At 42.4% G+C, this 17576-nt stretch overlaps 1 protein-coding gene across 4 annotated transcripts in view; it reads left to right on the top strand.

Annotated features, from left to right (window-relative positions):
- OSBPL5 (oxysterol binding protein like 5) overlaps positions 1–17576 on the top strand; it is a 133770-nt gene that overhangs the window by 10708 nt on the left and 105486 nt on the right. The window contains exon 1 of one of the 4 annotated variants that reach the window (XM_053980825.1): positions 4442–4519. The exons of the other annotated variants lie outside the window; for them this stretch is intronic. The gene's annotated coding sequence lies outside the window, so the exon portion shown is untranslated. Of the gene's footprint in view, positions 1–4441; positions 4520–17576 lie in introns of those variants that run through there. 4 annotated transcript variants of the gene reach the window in all.

Genomic DNA, 17576 nt, shown 5'->3' on the forward strand with positions numbered 1-17576 from the left:
GCTTTCTTTTGATGTTGCTGTCTCTATTCCAGTGATTTGTCCTTTCCTGAAGCAGGGTGTGGGGAAGATGCAAGAAAGAAGTGTCCCTTGGATGTTAAATACAGTAGCAGAAAGAAATTATGCAAAGTTGATACTTGAAAAATGAGACATTAAGTTGATTTAAAGGGCCAAAATAATATCTATGGTCTAGGGTTCACAAAATGTTACATTTTCCTAATTTTTAGGAATGGCTTTCCATGTCACCTATAAAGAATGCTCTGTTATGTCCAAAGCACAGTAATGCAGTTAAACAAAACATTGTATTCTCTTTTTTTTTTGTTCTCATTTTCCTACAAACTTCCCTATTGATTATTGTCTCTGAGATGCCTGAGCTTGCAACTGCAGTGCTGTTTTTCTTGTTACCCTAAGTGGTGCTTTCTGATACGGAGGTCACTCTGTGTGAGGCATCTGGCTTAAATGTAACAGTAGTGGCTGGGCAGTGGATAAACATCAGCAGTCAAGTTGGAGACTCTTGGGCACCCTCCATGATGGGGAGCTTGGGTAGATGTGAGGGAGCTCAGAGGGAAAAGGTTACTGTTTGTGGGGACAGGCTGATGAGTGTTAGTGCTGTCAATTAGGGTAGTTTGTTACTTTGCACAAGAAGCAGGAAAGTTGGTGTATTTTTGTTACAGAAAATGAACAAAAGTGTCTTGCACGGGAGTGCTGGCTTGTTTCTCTTGCAGCTACCGTTTCCCAAAGCATCTCTGTAGATACCTAAGAATGCATGCCTAAAGAAGCTGAATTATAACAATTACATGGCCATGGTGTACAGAGGAATTGTGTACTGCAGTTCTTACTGCCAAATTCAAAATTAATGTGAATGTAAATCCTTTCAAAAAAGGGAGTTTAGAAAGGTCTGTATTTGGGGGGATACAGCTTTTGCAGTCTCTGGCAGACAGAATGTGTTTTTTTAGGTTTTTACAGTGTCATTACATGAAATTCCAATAGGCAGAAGCTGCATATTTATCTACCCAGGAATTCAATATTGCTATTAATTGGTGTTTTGTGTTTTGAATTACTTAAGCCAAAGCACTCCTGGGCAACTTGGTTTTACTTTTTTACAGAGCATTATATATGTTGATCCTGGCCATAGCTGATGCCTTGTAAAATGCTGAAATGTCTGGAGCTGGAGTAACCTGCTGTCTGTGAGGGGACTAAAGGGGCATTCCCAGCTTCCTGCCATCCCAAGGAATAAAGGAATATGGGGAATCGCCTTCATGCGTCCTCTTCTTGTCTCTCATATTTAAATGTTTTAAAAGGTTCTGCAGGATAATGTAGTGTGTTTCTGTACTTGCTTTGTATCAAACAGACGTGCTGCTCCTTTTCACCCAGCAGATGTGTGCAGGGTACCTAAGCAGACTTCAGAGATAGCCCCTAAGGGTTTGTGTTTAGCACAAAAAGTACAAAATCTTGAGATTTGCCTTTAAAGTAACTTTCTTAGGATGACTCACATCTGGAGGTCATTCTTTCCTCTCTATGCTCTTCTCTACTGTAAGAAAGGATGCAGAAGGTTTCCCTTGTGAAAGCATCCGCCGCTGCTCTGTTTGGGTTTGTGTGCTCATCCTCCTGCTCTCTGGAGTATGCTTCTCACAGAATACAGTCATTTCCACTCCTAAATTCTTTGTTTAACCAGCACTGGCAGGCTGAGAGATAAAGGTGGAAACTTGGAATGAGATTGGAGAAATGGTCCTAATTTTAGGAAGGTTTGAGTTGAACAGGAAGGGAGCAGGTGGGCAGGATGCTCTGGGGCAAACAGTGAAATGTCGGTGCCTGTGTGCATGCAACAGTCACATCTTCCTTACAAGTCTGTTGGATTGATGTGACATTTCTCATTAATCACACACCAGTGTTATCCTGGGAATTTCTGTGGCTTGTCTCCACCCCACTCTAAAACTGGACTTAATAAGCAGCTTCTGGAAAGTGAGGGGGGGAAAGTATGTCATGCCTGCCGCTGCTTCCTTTCACAGCTCATTTACTAGACCTTTTCTTGGTATATTCCATAGTTCTTAATAGACTTTGGAAGGGTTGTTTACACAAGAAATTTATCAGGTTGTGTTTTTTTATAAATGTAATTCAAGGAAATGTCTCCTACTGCTATTTAAAACCTAATATGAAATCAGGCAGGTTTTTGCAGCTATCAGAGGCTATGTCAATGGCCACTGAAAACAAAGAGGGAGCCAAGGAAAGAAAGGCAGTGTAATAAAATAGCATTTGAAACACTGTTCTGTTTTCAATCAGAGATTTTTAGCTAATGGTGATTTATTTTCCTTTATGTGAGTTGATGTGTTGTGTCAGGGGTAGAAACTGCCAGTGTAGATGTTTGTCCCAGGAGAAAGATACCAGTTGACACTGAATACATTTCAGAGGCTGCTGAATAAAATTATGTTAAGAAATGCTTCAGCAATTCTCCAAAATCCATATTAAAAATTGCAACCTCAATTAAATCAGGGTCTAAGTAGTCTTGCAGCAGCCCAGAGCCTTTGCTTTATTTCCACAGCTATCTTCCTGCAGCTTCAGGCACCCCACTCAGGTAGACACCTTGCTTCACTTTGTTTGCTGCAGTCCTTCCCAGGAGAAGTGATCTAAATACATTCAAAGACACTGATTGATTGTTTCCAATCTCTCCTTGGCTTGAAATGGATTTTTTTCTTTTTGATTTTGTATATCCAGGTAAGTCCTGATCTAAATCCCACTGAAGTTGTGTTGGAAGTGGGACATTGGAGAACGGGCAAAGGTGGATTATGAGAACAGGTAGAAAATCAAGCCTGTGGGTTGTACTCAGGGCTTGAATGTATAAAGGCATTGTCTTCATATACATTTGGGCTGTGCTGTTTGGTGGGGCATTGAAGAGCAGCCCTTTAAAAATTGCTGATGGGAGAGTGGGCAAAATAGTGCCCTGTTTTGGGGCTGCTAGCTGTTCTTCTAGCTTTCTTTTTCCAAATTTAAATGAGACAGAGACCAGTTCAAGGCTGGAGAGACAGGTTGCATATTGACTAGATGTTCAAAATTAAAGCTCTAGTGTATGGGTATAGTCAAAATAGCTGTGACGATGCTTCTCAAAAAGTACCTTGCTCATCCATTTGTTAGTGATAATATTACAGATTTAAGAAAATTTCATCAGTCTTGGAGATCTTGAGGATGTTAAAAATTGTGAAGCTCAGTTTAAAAATGGGAATTTTAAGGAGGGGAGTTAAGAAGCCTTCTTTACTGCTAAATATTTAAAGTTCTAGCTCATATTCCACACACACATCCAAGCTTTGCTTTCTCCAAGGAAAAGTTTGGACTCTTTTTTCAGGTTTTACTGACAAACAAACACTTTTTCAAAGCAGTCCCCTGAAGTTTAAGACAAAAAAAAATACAGTGAAATTGATTACAGAATGTCAAACCATGGCAGCCCTAGTTGAAACACACAATAGAGCCAATATCTCTTAAGTATCTTCTTTTGCACTCCCAATTACTGCCAGAGGAAGGCCTTTGTTTGAGCACAGGACAAATTATATTGGACTTAACTCAATGCCATGGATGGGTCATAGGCCTCCCCACTGGCATGTGAACTGTGTGGATATGTTCAGATAAGAGAACTGGATATAGGTTTGTCCATAGGAAGAGGTCAGGACTGGCATGCTTATTTGTAATGTGGAGGCAAGGTAGCTGAGTGTGCCAGGTGCTCCTCCCATGTTATTCTGTTCCCAGGGGCAGGCATAGTTTGTAGCCATATGCATAAACTGCACGTGGTGCTTGGAGCAGGACACTTGAAGGTGCTTTTTATACAGCTCTGTGCTGTGCCTTCCTCTGCTGGCTGTAATTGGCAGGCTTTATTCAGCATAACACTCTCGCCTGTTGGTGTGGTGGTAATTAAAGTCACTGTTATGTTATAATATTGTGTGTTGTGTACTCTTTGGAGGAGGAAGGGAAAATAGGTGAGGAAGTGATATCTTTGAGGAAGAGGAGTGGTTGTGCCAATTAGCCTGGATGAGTTGTTCAGTGACAGTTAATCCATGTGAGTGAAAACAAGTCCTCTTTGATGGAGTGCCAAGGTCAGGAATTTGAGCTCCATTTGAAGAGTGAAAGTTACAGTCTTGCGGATTAGAGCTCCTTAGAAGAAAACATCTCTTGAAAAAAATGAAGCAGAGCTTTTCCCACTGTGTCATCCATGTAGTCTTCTCTTTTTGATGACCAGAAAAGGACAATGGCAGAGTAAAGACCCTCTTATGAGTTGTTCTACAACTTGGGGATATAACACAGTGGGTTTGTGAAACTTACCTCAGAGTATGTCCATATTCATGCCTTTGCATGCAGGCTTACAGGGGAGATCAACCACTGTGTACACTTGATTTTGCAGGAGAGCAACTACTGCAAAGATACATTATCCTTTGCCATCCATGGTGTCAACAGAGCTGAACTGATTTATACCACCTGGAGCTTCTGTTCAGTATGCTGCTACATTTTTAGCAGGTGGAAAATTGTCAGATTCAGAAAGGTGACTGACATGATTTTGTGTTTTCTCATGTTGCAAACAGGATTGAGTCAGGACTTAAAATGTTGGAAGTTGAACTACATTTGGAATACAGTTCTAGTAGCTGGTAATTTGGGGTATCTGGTTCACTCATATGAATCTCTCTATTGTGCAGAACAAGGTCATTTTCCTTTCTGTCTGCTTTCTGTTTATTTAACCAGACACTATCTTGTAAACATTTTGTTCAGTATCTGTGACATCATTTTTGGTTCACTGCATATGTGGGTTATATGTGTTTGTCCATGTCCCCCTACCCACCTCTCCACCCCCTCATTGTTAGTGGATATGTTCTGTAGGCTATCCAGAGATTGACATTTCATTTTAGTCTCTGAGAAATGATGCTATTGGTTCCATGATAGACTGCGGTTTGTAGGACGTGTGATCTGTGATGCCAAGCAAGGAGATGCCCCTTTGTCTCATCACGTTGACCTTGCTGATATGTAATCACACCCATTGTAGTATGTACTAGTGCCATGTATCCATAGCAGAATATAAATACAGTACTTTCTGTATATAGCTTTTTTCTTTAATGTGGTAATTTTGTATAAATGGCACTGTTTTCATGCAGAGATTGCTATTTGCCTGTACAAACAATGTAAGGCCTTGGATTTGGAATTTCATTGACTTCATTATCCATTTTTATAGCTGTGCTTGAGCAAACAAGTCCCTAGTAAATAAAATGGCATAATGTAATTTACATGTGCCTCTCCTGGGAAGTGTGTGTATGGAAGGCAATTGTTGGGCCTTAACAGTACCTGTGAGCATTAAGGGCTTGTTCATTGAAAGAACCAAGTTGGATGGGTGTTGGTCTTTGCACCATCAGTACTTCTAGCGCATTGTGAAAATAAACACTGAGGACCTAAATTCCTTTGGAAATGGCTCCCAGTAACTTCTTTCCTTATTGCTGATCCATCTGGGGAAAGTTGTTACCATTTGACTCTTTTCTAACTTACCCAGAAGTAATTTACCATTTTCTCTCAGTCTTGAGTTGTTTTTCCTTACATGTTTGTGGTGATACTCCCTTCTGTCTCTGAGGCACTGTAAGCTTAATTAGTATGTCCCAAAGGCACTGGAAAACCTGGAGGGCTGTATTTGGTCAGGAGTAAAATATCATTGTCAGACAGTAGGGTTTTTTCAGAGGGAATACCCCACTGCTCACATATAATTGAAGCCAGGCTTTTCCAGAGCGTCTCACTTGCACACTGGAGAGCTGCGAGTACAGACACACCCTGTAATTGCATAAATCAGAATGAATCTGAGGGGGACAAAGTCTATTGAAGTTATATTTTGGAAAGCAGGATTGCTGTTAATGTTTTCAGGTTTGGTAGTTTTCTGAGCTGCTTGTGAACAGAAAAGTTGCCATTGCTCTGAGAAGTCCCTGTGCATATTCCTGAGAGGGGATAAGCAGAGGCAGATTTGGGAATGGATCCTCGGGCTCCCATTGCTGCTGCTGAACAGAGTCACTCACACCAAGACAAGCACCAGTGCTGTGTAGCATACACCAAAGCCAACTGGGCAAAAGGGCAATTCAAATCACATAAAACCAGTTCTTGAACAGATTGAGCTCTATGCTTTTCTAAATCAGAACAAAAATGTCAAATTCCTTATAAATACCAGGCAGTGCACAGCTGCACTGACTTGGCATCGCTGTTCTGGTCTGATGGGTGGGGAGAGCAGAGTTGAGCTGATCCTCCATGAGCCTAGAAGATGGAGAAATATTGAGGTTTTGCTTCTCAAAAGCAATTATCTGCATTTCCCCTCAGCCTGAAGCAACGGGTTACATTCTACTTAGCATGGTGAAGAATGTGTCTAGTCAGCACTGGGGGAAATTCTGGAATAGTCCAGGAGTGCCAGGCATGTAGACACAATACCGTCATTGGCAAATCTGCGTGAATAGCTTTGGAGCGCTGTACTGTGGGCTGCAAATTGTGAGGCTGACTCCTTACACAGACCACAGATCCATCACTTTGAAATGTCAGGCCTTTGTCACCCAAAATAGTCTTCTGTCTTCTTTTTCCATGCGTGATACAAGGAATTTTTTCTCTTTTGCTCTGTGTCTTACACAGTGTAGTTGGAAGAGAGCCTGTACAGTTCACACTGAGAAGCTCAGCTAGGAAGGCTCTTTCCTGATTCCTTGTTGACCAAAGAGATGCAGGCACAGTTGAGCTGTGGTCAAGGCAGGAAAACAAGAGGCAACTCTTGGGACTCCTGGTAGAGTGTTGTGATGCTCTTCCCTGCAGTGCTGTGTCTGTAGGGTCTAGGAGAGCCCCAAACCAGACTTCACCTTTTCAGTGGCTGGAGTGGCAGTCATGGTCCAGCCTGTCAGATTGGCACTTTCAATGATAGGATTATGAGAGTGGTCTCTCTCCCTTCTGCTTACCTCCATGAATCAGGCATGTGTGGATCCTCTGTGACAACACAATATGTGGTGTTAGCAAGAGGGAGCTGTGATCCCCCTCAGTTCCTCAGCTGTGGTGATTTTCTGTGTCTTAATTAAATGAAGTGTGGTCCATATGTGAGTTCAAGTCTCGGAAGGGAAAGAAAAAGCAAGTTTCTATTTTTACACTCATGCTTGTATCACCAGGATTATAGCACCTGCTGAAGTGTAGTACATGCTTAAACTCTCATCTGGTTTGGAGGTTGAGGACTGTGCTGTGCTGTGAGCAGTGGAGGGGATTCAGAGTGTTCCCAGTAGCATTTTTGTTTCGAGATAAGGATTGTGCTTTGCAGATACATTCTCCACTTGTGGAGTAACTTCCACTTCCTATGTTCTATTTCATGTTGTGGAGCAGTTTTGGAGTATGCAAACTGCATTGCCTTCAGATGAAATCAAATTGTATTTATGATAACCACAAGAGATAATCCAAAGTGAAACCTGTCCTGTGACTTGATTCCTTAATCTGGATGCATCTGCACTGTTGGTAATTACAGTTCATTAGTTTGGATCTTTGTGTTTGGGAAAGGCATGAGCCTATCAGCAGCCTTGGAGAAATCAGACCCATGTGCTGTTTGGGAGCCTGGAGGAGACATGTTGTCTGAGGACCTTTCATAAGTGTGGTGGAAGATTAAAAGGGCTGAAATATTGTGGGTTATCACATTGCTCCTAAGGTTAGCCCCAGCAGAGTGGAACATATTTTTTCATGTGGCTTCTGATGCTGTTGAGATTTGACCAACAGCTGTAAGAGCTCAGTTTCATTCTCATGGGTCTTCTATGCTTCAGGGCAAACTGGGGGCTTTTGGCCTTCTCAAAACTGAAGTTCACTATTAGTGCTTTTTCTTGTAGCTACACTTAATCTTCTAGAAGATGGTACTCTTGAGCTCTTTCACTGTAATTATTACTTAAAAATATCGCAGAGGAAGCCCAGCATTCTGAGAATTATCTTGGCAGCTAAGTACATGAAGAGCACACTTCAATTTTTAAATTTAATTTCTAAATATGCTTTTCCCCTTTTAGATTTGGTATCTTTCCTATATAATTTATGTTCAGGTAAGAAAAGGTGAGTTGACACAGGTTTAGTTTTTTGGTTTTGTTCTTACCTCACCACTCTTCCATTCTTCCTAGGTTAGCTTCACATGCACAAGTTGATTCTGTGGAAGGAGGTGTACAAACCCAATCACCCCCATGCTCCACTTCATTGTTTTTTTTTAAGGTATGAACATAAATGCTTTTTCCACTTTTACCAGGAGGCAGGACATGAACACTGTGTAACTCTGAGTGAGTAGCAGAGGAAAGTGGATGTGTCCCTACTCATAGCAGGATGTGGATGTGGGGAGTGGATGTGTCCCTATCCTGCACTGAAGACCACACAAGAGTAGCTTTTCCTGAGCAAGTTTGCGGTACCTTTCTTAGCACTGTTATGTAAATCCCTTTTTCATATGCCACCATCCCTTTCAAGTAAATTGAGGAAGCTCTCATTTCCAACCTGAGACATGTGAAGGAAATAGTGTATTTCTGGGAATGTATTAAATAAAATCTCCACATCAAGTACAACTTTAGTGGAAGAAAAGAGAATGTTGTCCCCCAGCCCCATTAATGTAGGTTGTAATTGATTGGCTCTATCATGTGTAAAGCTTGAAAAGTCTAGTAAGAGTCTTGTTAGGATGATCAGAGTTGAATTTGACCAGCTTAATCATCCCATACTATGTGCTTATGCATCCTAACATTGTGTCAGAGGGTATGCCAGAGAAATTAGGGCTTCATTTTCTGAGACATACAAAAACCTAGAGCAATATCCCTAATAATTCACATCTGGGGGCCCAGTCATGATATTTCCCCCCCTGCCCCAGCACTATCACATCACTGGTGACATTTCAGAGCTCTGTGTAAATCAAGGTTGGAAAGTCTGTTCCCATTAATTAGTTTCTAGGATGAAGTCACAATGTTCGAAGTTGTGAGCAAAATTGTCCTACCAGCCAAAAGAAAAGATTGTAATCAGAATGTTTGACTTCTGTTTCGGGGGAAGAGGACCAGCAGCAAGTGTACAATTACTGCTTGACTGTCAGTACCATCAGCATTTATCTTGTGTTTTCTGCTTGGTCTTGGATGGGGAATTGTTTGCCATGTGAACCATTTGTTTTTACCTTTCTAATACCGGGACATTTTAAATATTAAAAAAACACCATTGTGTTTCTCTCTGAACAACTCCTGAAACCTTCAATGGGCTCTGAAGGAGGGCAAGAGCTCAGTGGCTCACTATTCCATCCCTCCTTTGCAGAGACATTCTCTGCAAGTGCTTCTCTCCCTCTTCTCTTAGGCTATTGCCCTTTCTGGTTACACAGAAACTGCACAGTCACACCCCCAGCACATGGGGGAAGGGTGTTACCGTCCCACATTTCATGGGACCTGTGGGATAAGGGTTTGTTTTTTTTTTTGTGGCAGAGAGTTGTGTAGGTGTTAGTGGAACAGCTCTAGCTGACCTCAATTCCAAAATCTTTTTGTGCTGCAGCTGTCTGCTGATAGAGTCCTTATTGTAAAATGTCGTATGGACCAGAGGCAGCTCACAGCTGTCATGTGAAAAGGTTATGTTTTACCAGCAGCTTGAGTTTCTTTGTTTTCATAATGTTGAGTGAAGCTGTTTTAAATTTCACTGGGGCAACCAGGGACACTGACTGATAACCTGAGAACATCCTGTAACTGAATCTACATGAGCAAATTTACACAGCAAGTCTTGTCACTGAACTCCTGAGGGGTAAAGATGGACCTCCTCTTCAGCATTCTATGTATTCTGCAAATGATACTGCAAGTAATAGGGTGCTGTGAGGACACTTTCTGATCCTTTTTTCTTTAATATGCTCATCTGGTTTTGTTTCTTTTAAATAGTTCTATTTTTTTTTAATTTTGGCAGCCAGCAAGTAGAAACTTGTTGCTGTTGGGCTAGAGCAGGCTGCTGTAGTCTAAGTTGTTGCTTGTTGCCTTATCCTTTCACAACTCCCAGGAAAATGTACTGCAAGCTTTGCTCCATCTGGCTAAATGCCCCATCCTCTGTGAGGCACAAATTGAATTAAGAAACAAAGCTGTTTTCTACAGTCTGGTTGTTGCTACTCAGTCAGACACTGTTAAGAATCCATTTTAAACATGGATCCCAAAGTCAATTTCACGTTAAGTACAAGTAGGTGCTAGAAAGCAATATTTTTGTAGCTAAATGTTGAAAATGGTATTGATTTTTCCCATCGTCAGTGCCAGATTTGGAATATGAACGTGCCCTATTGTCCCAGGCAGACTTGGTTGATAATAAATGCTTTTACATATTATTCAGGTTTCTCCCTATTGGCAGCAGGATTCTTGGAGATCTTGGTTGACTTTCCAGAATTACAATGTAGAAAATCAGAGTCTGAATTTTGCCAGGAAATCTACCTAGAAAACAGCTCCAAGATAGGTGTGGGCAACCCTAACCAGGTGATAGGGCCAGGCTCTGGCAATAAAGACTGCCTCTCCTAAGCCTCGGAGATGGAAGAGTTTGGGAAACAAAGTGCTATTTTAGCAGATGTATGGGTTTAAACATAATAAAGTGAAGCTATCAGCCTTTTCCCCAGTCACACTGATGTCCTGAGTGTGGACACTCCCCCAGGAGCCCAAAGGTGCATCTCTCAGCTGAGAGAGGCTGCTTCTTCAGGCTGAGACAGATCTGTTGCAGTGACAGGGTTTGTGGTCAGCTGCCAAGGCACCTACTGGTGTGTCAGTGGGAAAAGTCCCCCAGGAAGATACATGATAAATACTGAATTCCCTCTCCCTTACGGTCACACGATATGAAGCTGTCTACCATGGAGCTCAAGGGGAAATGATTAATGGGGACCTTAGAAATCTAGAGCTGCACCACTGAGTCTGGCAGGTGTATGAGCTGAAAGCTCTGATATCTCCACAAATGCAAGCTAGAAGAAAGTGTGAGATAGCATTGCTGTTTGAACCTCTCCTCTGTCATCTCCCTGCTCCTTTGCAGCTCAATCCAATCTCAAGATGGATCCAAAATACAAATGCTAGTTGGGAAATTTCTGAGTGAACAATGTTCTTCCTTGCATCCTTCTCTCATATCTGCACCAGCTCTGTTAAAATAGGAGCAGGAATGTAAACATGCATTTAGTAATGATGTCACTTCTTTATTTCTTTTCCTCCTTTGTTCTTCTCAGAAATAGGCAGTGAGTGGTTGGATCATGGGGTTGCTATGGTGAGCTTTAAGATACACCTTTGATCATAGTTGGTGAGTGCCAGCCAGCGCATTAATTCCAAGCAGTCCATATGCTTCCAGACAAAAATACCCCTCTCTTGATACTCTACATTTTGTTGAACACTTAGCCTGCTAGTTCACAGACTACCGTGTTTTACTGTGCTGCTCCAAAAAATCTGTTCAAGTTTGGTATTTCCTTTTCTCATTGGAGGGGCAGGTGGCAGAATTACTGCCTGAAAGGAAGTTGTAACCAGGTGAGGGTCAGTCTCTTCTCCCAGGCAACCAGCGACAAGATGAGAGGACACAGTCTTAAGCTGCTCCAAGGGAAGTTTAAGTTGGACATTAGGAAGAAGTTCTTCACAGAAAGAGTGGTTGGGCATTGGAATGGGCTGGTGGTGGAGTCACTGTCCCTGGAGGTGGTTAAGAAAAGACTGAGTATGACACTTAGTGCCATGGTCTGGTTGAAAAGGTGGTGTTTGGTCATGGATGATCTCAAAGATTTCTTCCAACCTAGTTTATTCTGTGATTCTGTGACCGTTTCTGCTCATGGACTCCTGCTACCTCAGCAAAACCCACCTGTAGCAATCCTGATTTCAGGTAATCTGCTGTAGATTTTACTATTTAGTGTGAACTTTTGGGTATGTTAAATGAGACACTGAGATGCCTCCCTTGAAAATCAGTGGCAGAACTCCTACTACAGATGAAGGAGACAGGGTCAGATGATTTTGCCCCAACAAGCACTCTGCAGCAAGGATGGCTGGGTGGTGGTTTTCTGGCTTTTGACTTCACTTGTTCTACGATGGATAAATGCCTCCTACTTATGAAAATATTTTGCTGTCCTGTGTGGATTTATACAAATATAAGTGAAAAGCCAAGTGACAGGGAATGTGGTGCTCAGTTCTTTTCTGTGATTTATGCTCTGGTTTATCTGGCAAGGCAGCCTACGTACCCGAGAGAACAGTCTGAATATCTGTGAGAACAGAGATCAGATAGCAGGGCTGCCTTGGCTTGCTGGGCTGGAGGGCTTAATCAGCTATTAGAAGATGATATTAGGAAATGCAATTTGGAAAGAGACTCTGTTCAGAGTTTTGAGTCTTTTGTCAATTCTAATAGAATATTCAAGAGGAAGTTCTCTATTTCAGTCTAGTTCTTTCGGGTTTATTTTTCATTTTTGTCTGTTTCTTTTTCTGCCAAGCAATTGCCCACTGCAGCTATTTGCTAGGACTTGCTTATCTAGGCTTCTTGTTATTATCCTGGCTAAACAATTGTTATTTACTTGTATGGTAATACCTAGAGCTTCTAATCTAGCATCAAAGCTTCATTGTGATGGATGTTACACAGACCATTAGTTTATTAAAGATGGGTAGTTGTTGTCTTAGGAATTTATGGGCTTACTTTATGATAGCAAGAAGGGACAGAACAAGGTAGCAGGGAAGCATTCACATGCAATATATCAAGTGACAATCACATCAGCTTGTTTTGAAATGGCAAAGGTTTTAGCCTGTGGGGGGGAAAATTGTAATGGCTAGAAAATGTTTACCCCAGTAAAACAAAAATTATCAAAGTGTTTTCATTTTTGTTGCCTCTGCATAGTATTTGCAGTACTTTCACAGCATAGAATGGGTTGTTTGCAGGACTACAGCCAATTTCACCAATCACTGGGCACAAGAGGTTTCTTTAAATAGAAATTGGGAAATCCTGGGTAAGAAGTTTGCATGACAAATATTAGTCAAATGTACACTCCTTTGAATTAAGACCTGGCCTGAGTCTCTTGTAAGTCCTTGGCTTGGTTTAGACCCTGCAAGCTTCTGCATCTTCCAGCATGTCTTCAGCAGTTGGGGCAGCTTGTGTTACTCCACTTGCCTTAAGTCAGCTACAACTGTGTTACATGAGGCAGCATTACTGACCTGAAAGAAATTAAATGGGTACCATTTTGGGGTAAATCTGAGTATTTGTTGTAGGCTGAACTGGATGATAGCATTAGCCAGCCGGGGGACTGGCTGGTTTTTGTGCAGGCCTACTGGGAAGGACCACAGAGTTACTGTGGACAAAATGTTAAAGGTGAGCTGACATTGTGAGCACAGCAAACTGTCTGCAGGAATGCACTTTGAGGAGCTTTGACAGCAGATTGATATTTTCTTCTACCCTTTAATGCCCAGTCACTTCAGGGAGGTTGTGGAGTAGCTGGTAGGGCCCAAATGTGCTGAGCACATTCAGTGTGTGACGAAAACGCTGCTAGCAGTGAGTTTGAGACACTTTCAAAGTACAGCAGAGGGAAAGCTGAATGTGTCCCAGCAAGTACAAAATATGGGAATTTTCGCTCCTGTGGGAATGGAGGGTTTAAATGTTATCTTCTTGATCTTAAATGCCTTCTCAGCAACCCTGCCTGTACCAGTTGGATTTGTCCACCTACGCCTGGTGGTGTCCTTGGAAGAAAAACAGCTTTTGCATAATCAGTCTCAATAGGAGGGTATTTCAGCCTGGGGTCCGGGGAGTCCATCTGGCCCTGGGGCAGCTGCCGTGGTCGGTGGTTGGATAGCGCGGTGCTGATGAGGCGCAGCCTGTCTGGGCCCTCTGGCTAGCTCCCAGCTGCAGGCAACTTTAGCGAGCAATTGTGGAGTGAGTTCAGCTCTAGTGAGTTCAGCTCTCAGTGATTTCAGCTCTGTGCTCGCAAAGTGCCTCAGCAGACACAGGGATGGAGAGAGGAGAGGCTGTGTGGAGTTCTGCAGAGGTGTCTTTATTGGCAGCTTCTGCAAAGGGTTCCAGTGACAGCTCTTCTGCTGAACTGGGCAGAGGTGAGGGTTTAAGTAGGCTACGAGGGGACTGGAAATTGTCCAATGGCTAGGGTTGAGGAGAATACGACCTATAGCGTTACAGAGAGATAACAGGGGTCTGATGTGCGGAAGAGGGGCAGCTCTGGTCATTGCATTTCTTATCTTAGGCTAGTGACTGCCATGGAGGCCTTGCAGGGCCTCTGACTGCTACAGGAGGGTGCCTAAAGCTTGCAAGGTCGGGTTTGTTTTGTTTGTTGTCTTGCTTTGGGATATATTTTTTCCCCTTTTTCCCCCTTTTTGTGGAACAACAGTGTATTTCTCCTGCCAGCAAGATGTCTCTTCTACCTTGGAACTGTACAGCTTGCACTTCTGTTTTTTTTTGCTGGCTCCTACGCTTGGCTTTCTGTTGCTGCTGCTTCTGGTGAGACTGTTTCACAGATGTGCCAGGCTTAGCATGCAGATCCAAATTTAGGTCTCTCTGCCTTCAAACAGAACAGAGGGTCTACAGAAGTAATTTTTTAGTGTGACTGTTCAGAATAGCTAATTGGCTTGTTGGCTCTGCATGAGACTGCACAGCATCCTTGGACCTGGCTGTGCTGGGCACTTGACTTTTCTTCTTTTATGCCTTCATTACTTGCCATGGTGATGGCCCTAGGTGACAGCAGTCCCAGGGAAAAGTTGGGAACACAAGCCTCCAGCCAGGCTTGATGTGGGACCAGACTTAATTTTACTTCTCAGGCCTGTGTCACTTCATCCCCTCCCAAGCCTGTTTCCTTGCTTAACTTGCTGGTTCTCTGATTCATTTTGTCTCTTCTTCTTATTTCTAGTGAGACGCTGGTGCTGCCTGGCAGGGAGACATATTTCCTGAGCAGAAGATGGCAAAAAAGAGTGGAGCAGAGATAATTTCTCTGATGCAAGCTAGATTAGTGTATACTTTTGTAAGGACTGTAGCTGGCAGGGCTGTCTTAGCTCTTAGACTAGAGTTAGCTTTGAGTTACTGAATGGTTGGAGCTGGGACATTTTAGGAATCAGAGAGCTGTTTCTGGGTTGTTTGGGTAAGAGGGGGTTGGAAACGAACAGGCTGGTGAGAAACAATGTGGCATATAACTAATTGCAAAACAAATATTGTCTTGTATGTGTATTAATTATTTTGCTTTAAAATTGGCTGGCAGTTAACTACTTAGTATTTGAAGTCCTTTATGTCTTCAGGTTTAACATCTAAACTGTAAGAGAATTCACAGCTCTCTACAGCTGGCTAGAAGCACATTTTAAAAGGTGCCTGCAACTTAGCTGTAACTTAATTTGCCCTATGTTGTTCAGTAGTAGAGCAGTAGTAAATGTATAACTCCAGGAGTCTACTTGTAGGTGTGTCTGCTTACTGTATTTCTTTATTCCTAGATTTTTAAGGAGCTGGTATTCGAATAAGCAAAAGCAGATCAAAGGTATTGCGTTATCATTAGTTGTTTTATTGATTACTCAAGCCTCCTTCACTCTCTCATTAAAAGGTTTTGAGCCCTCACAATCTGCTGTGTTGTGCAAGAGTTCTGCCTGGTGAGCAGCACCCTGTGCCACAGCTTCCAACTGCATACTGCACCTTCCTTTCCTTCCAAAATAGTCTTCATTTTAATGGAATTGTCTTCATTTTTACCTCGTACAGGTCTTGTGATGGGGTTTTATGTTGCTTTTGAACACAAAAGTTTAGCTAAAAATACCAGTGAAATAAGCTTTGAATCTTGCCTCACGTGCTGTGGATCTGTGGGAGGAAGTTGGTAGTAGGTACCTGAATAATTTCCAACATTGCGTGTTAGTCTTGGGTGGAATTAAACTGCTCTAAAATGAGCTGCTGCCATGGGAAGAAGGTACTAATGATTTCAAGGTGCCAAAGAATGCTTAGTCAGGATTTGGGAGACTAGCCACCCAAACCATTATGTCCTTTTTTCTGTATCATGACATTCCGGCTTACAACCTTAACATCAGTAACTGGGACATGGGAAGGAGCTAAGATTGCCTTTGGGACTCTGAGGCATTTCAGTGCAGTGATAAATGGCAGAAGCGACTCCTGAACTGCCCTTCATGAAGAATCTCCCCCTTTTGTTTGATACCAGTGACTCTGTGCTGCAATGATTGCTGTTGAGGATGCAGCTGTGAGGAGGAGCTGGGAGTGTGGCTGGTTTGTTATCAGCAACTGCTGTGATAAAGGGGGATTTGGAGTAGGTCAGGTAAAGGAACAGAGGGCCAGAGCTCTTCCCCTAAACCTCAGGCCTTTTAGTGAAGTGTGAAGGGTAGGGAGGGGGCTGTTGTTGGTCTCCAAGCATCCCTTAAGGGTAGTTCTTTGCAGAGGAACCTGGGATAAAATTGCATAGATTTGGACCAAAATATGTCATCTTTATGCCATTAACTCTGTCCCCAGCCTAATTCAGCAGCAACCAGAGGAACCATATTTTTTCTATTTTAGGGTTAAATACTTGACTGGCATTTGCTATTCTCAATTCATTAAAATTAGAACTACTCTGTAAGACCTCAGCCATTCATTAACCAACAAACCAGTGCTAATTTTAATTTCCATGGCTGCAATTTAATTTTGCACAAAGATTATAGATACTTCTGTGATTGCCTTTCAGCAGGCTCACTGGTACTTCTGCCATGACACTGTTATTACTAGCAGGGAAATACTAATGCCTTCCTGCTTAAACCTGTCTGAGAATCTATTAATGGGGTGGCCTACTTCCAAATTGCAAGGAGGAGCAAAAGCTCATCAGGCAGTGTAAATGGTGATAATTTCAGCAAATGCTTTCTGTGTAAGGAGATTGATGTTTTAAGTGTCCCAGCAAATTGGTAATAATGATCAGCAATTCTCCACCATTCTTCACAAAGGAATGGGTCTTAGAAAGAACAATTAAGTGTAGCCACCTTCTGGACCGAGCTAATGTAGACTTCTCTCATTGGTCTGTAAGCTATCTATTAGATCTACAAGTCATGTTTAATGAGCTTTCTGCTTCCAGCCCAACAAGGAGCCTTTAATGAAGCTGGAGAAATGTGACCAGCATTTATGGCAAGCACCTACTTCAGCTTTCAAATGACACTGGGCAAAGCTGTGATTTCCTCATAGTGGAAATGTGATAAACCAGGAGATGAGCAATAATTCTGCAAGATCTGCTGTTAGGTTGAGCTGTTTGCTCATCTTACGGGTAGCGACTGCAAGATGAACATCAGGTGGTTCCCTAATGTAATGTTGTAGAAAGAGTTCCAATTGGATTCTGTGTACATTCTGATTCTGTATTCACAGATGCAAGGAAGAGATCTAAATTGAAGGTGAAAATGAATGCAGAAGCTTCAGTGTAGGGTCTTTTTACTTCGCTGCACAAGACATTGTTGGCATGTCTGTATATTGCAGTAAGCCCTGAACATCTTCACCTGCCCAGCTGCATGATGATAAAATTTAAAGCCTTTGACTGAAACTCAGAGACCAGTTTTTGTATCCTGTGTTCTGCTTAACAAGAAAACTCTGTTTTTTGATTCAGTCTCCTCCTGAGCCTATGTAAACTCCTTGAACTCACAGTGTACTTTCACAGGGACCCTCCCTGA

This window comes from Vidua macroura, chromosome 6 (assembly GCF_024509145.1).
Source record: "Vidua macroura isolate BioBank_ID:100142 chromosome 6, ASM2450914v1, whole genome shotgun sequence".
In the NCBI taxonomy this organism is placed as follows: domain Eukaryota; kingdom Metazoa; phylum Chordata; class Aves; order Passeriformes; family Viduidae; genus Vidua; species Vidua macroura.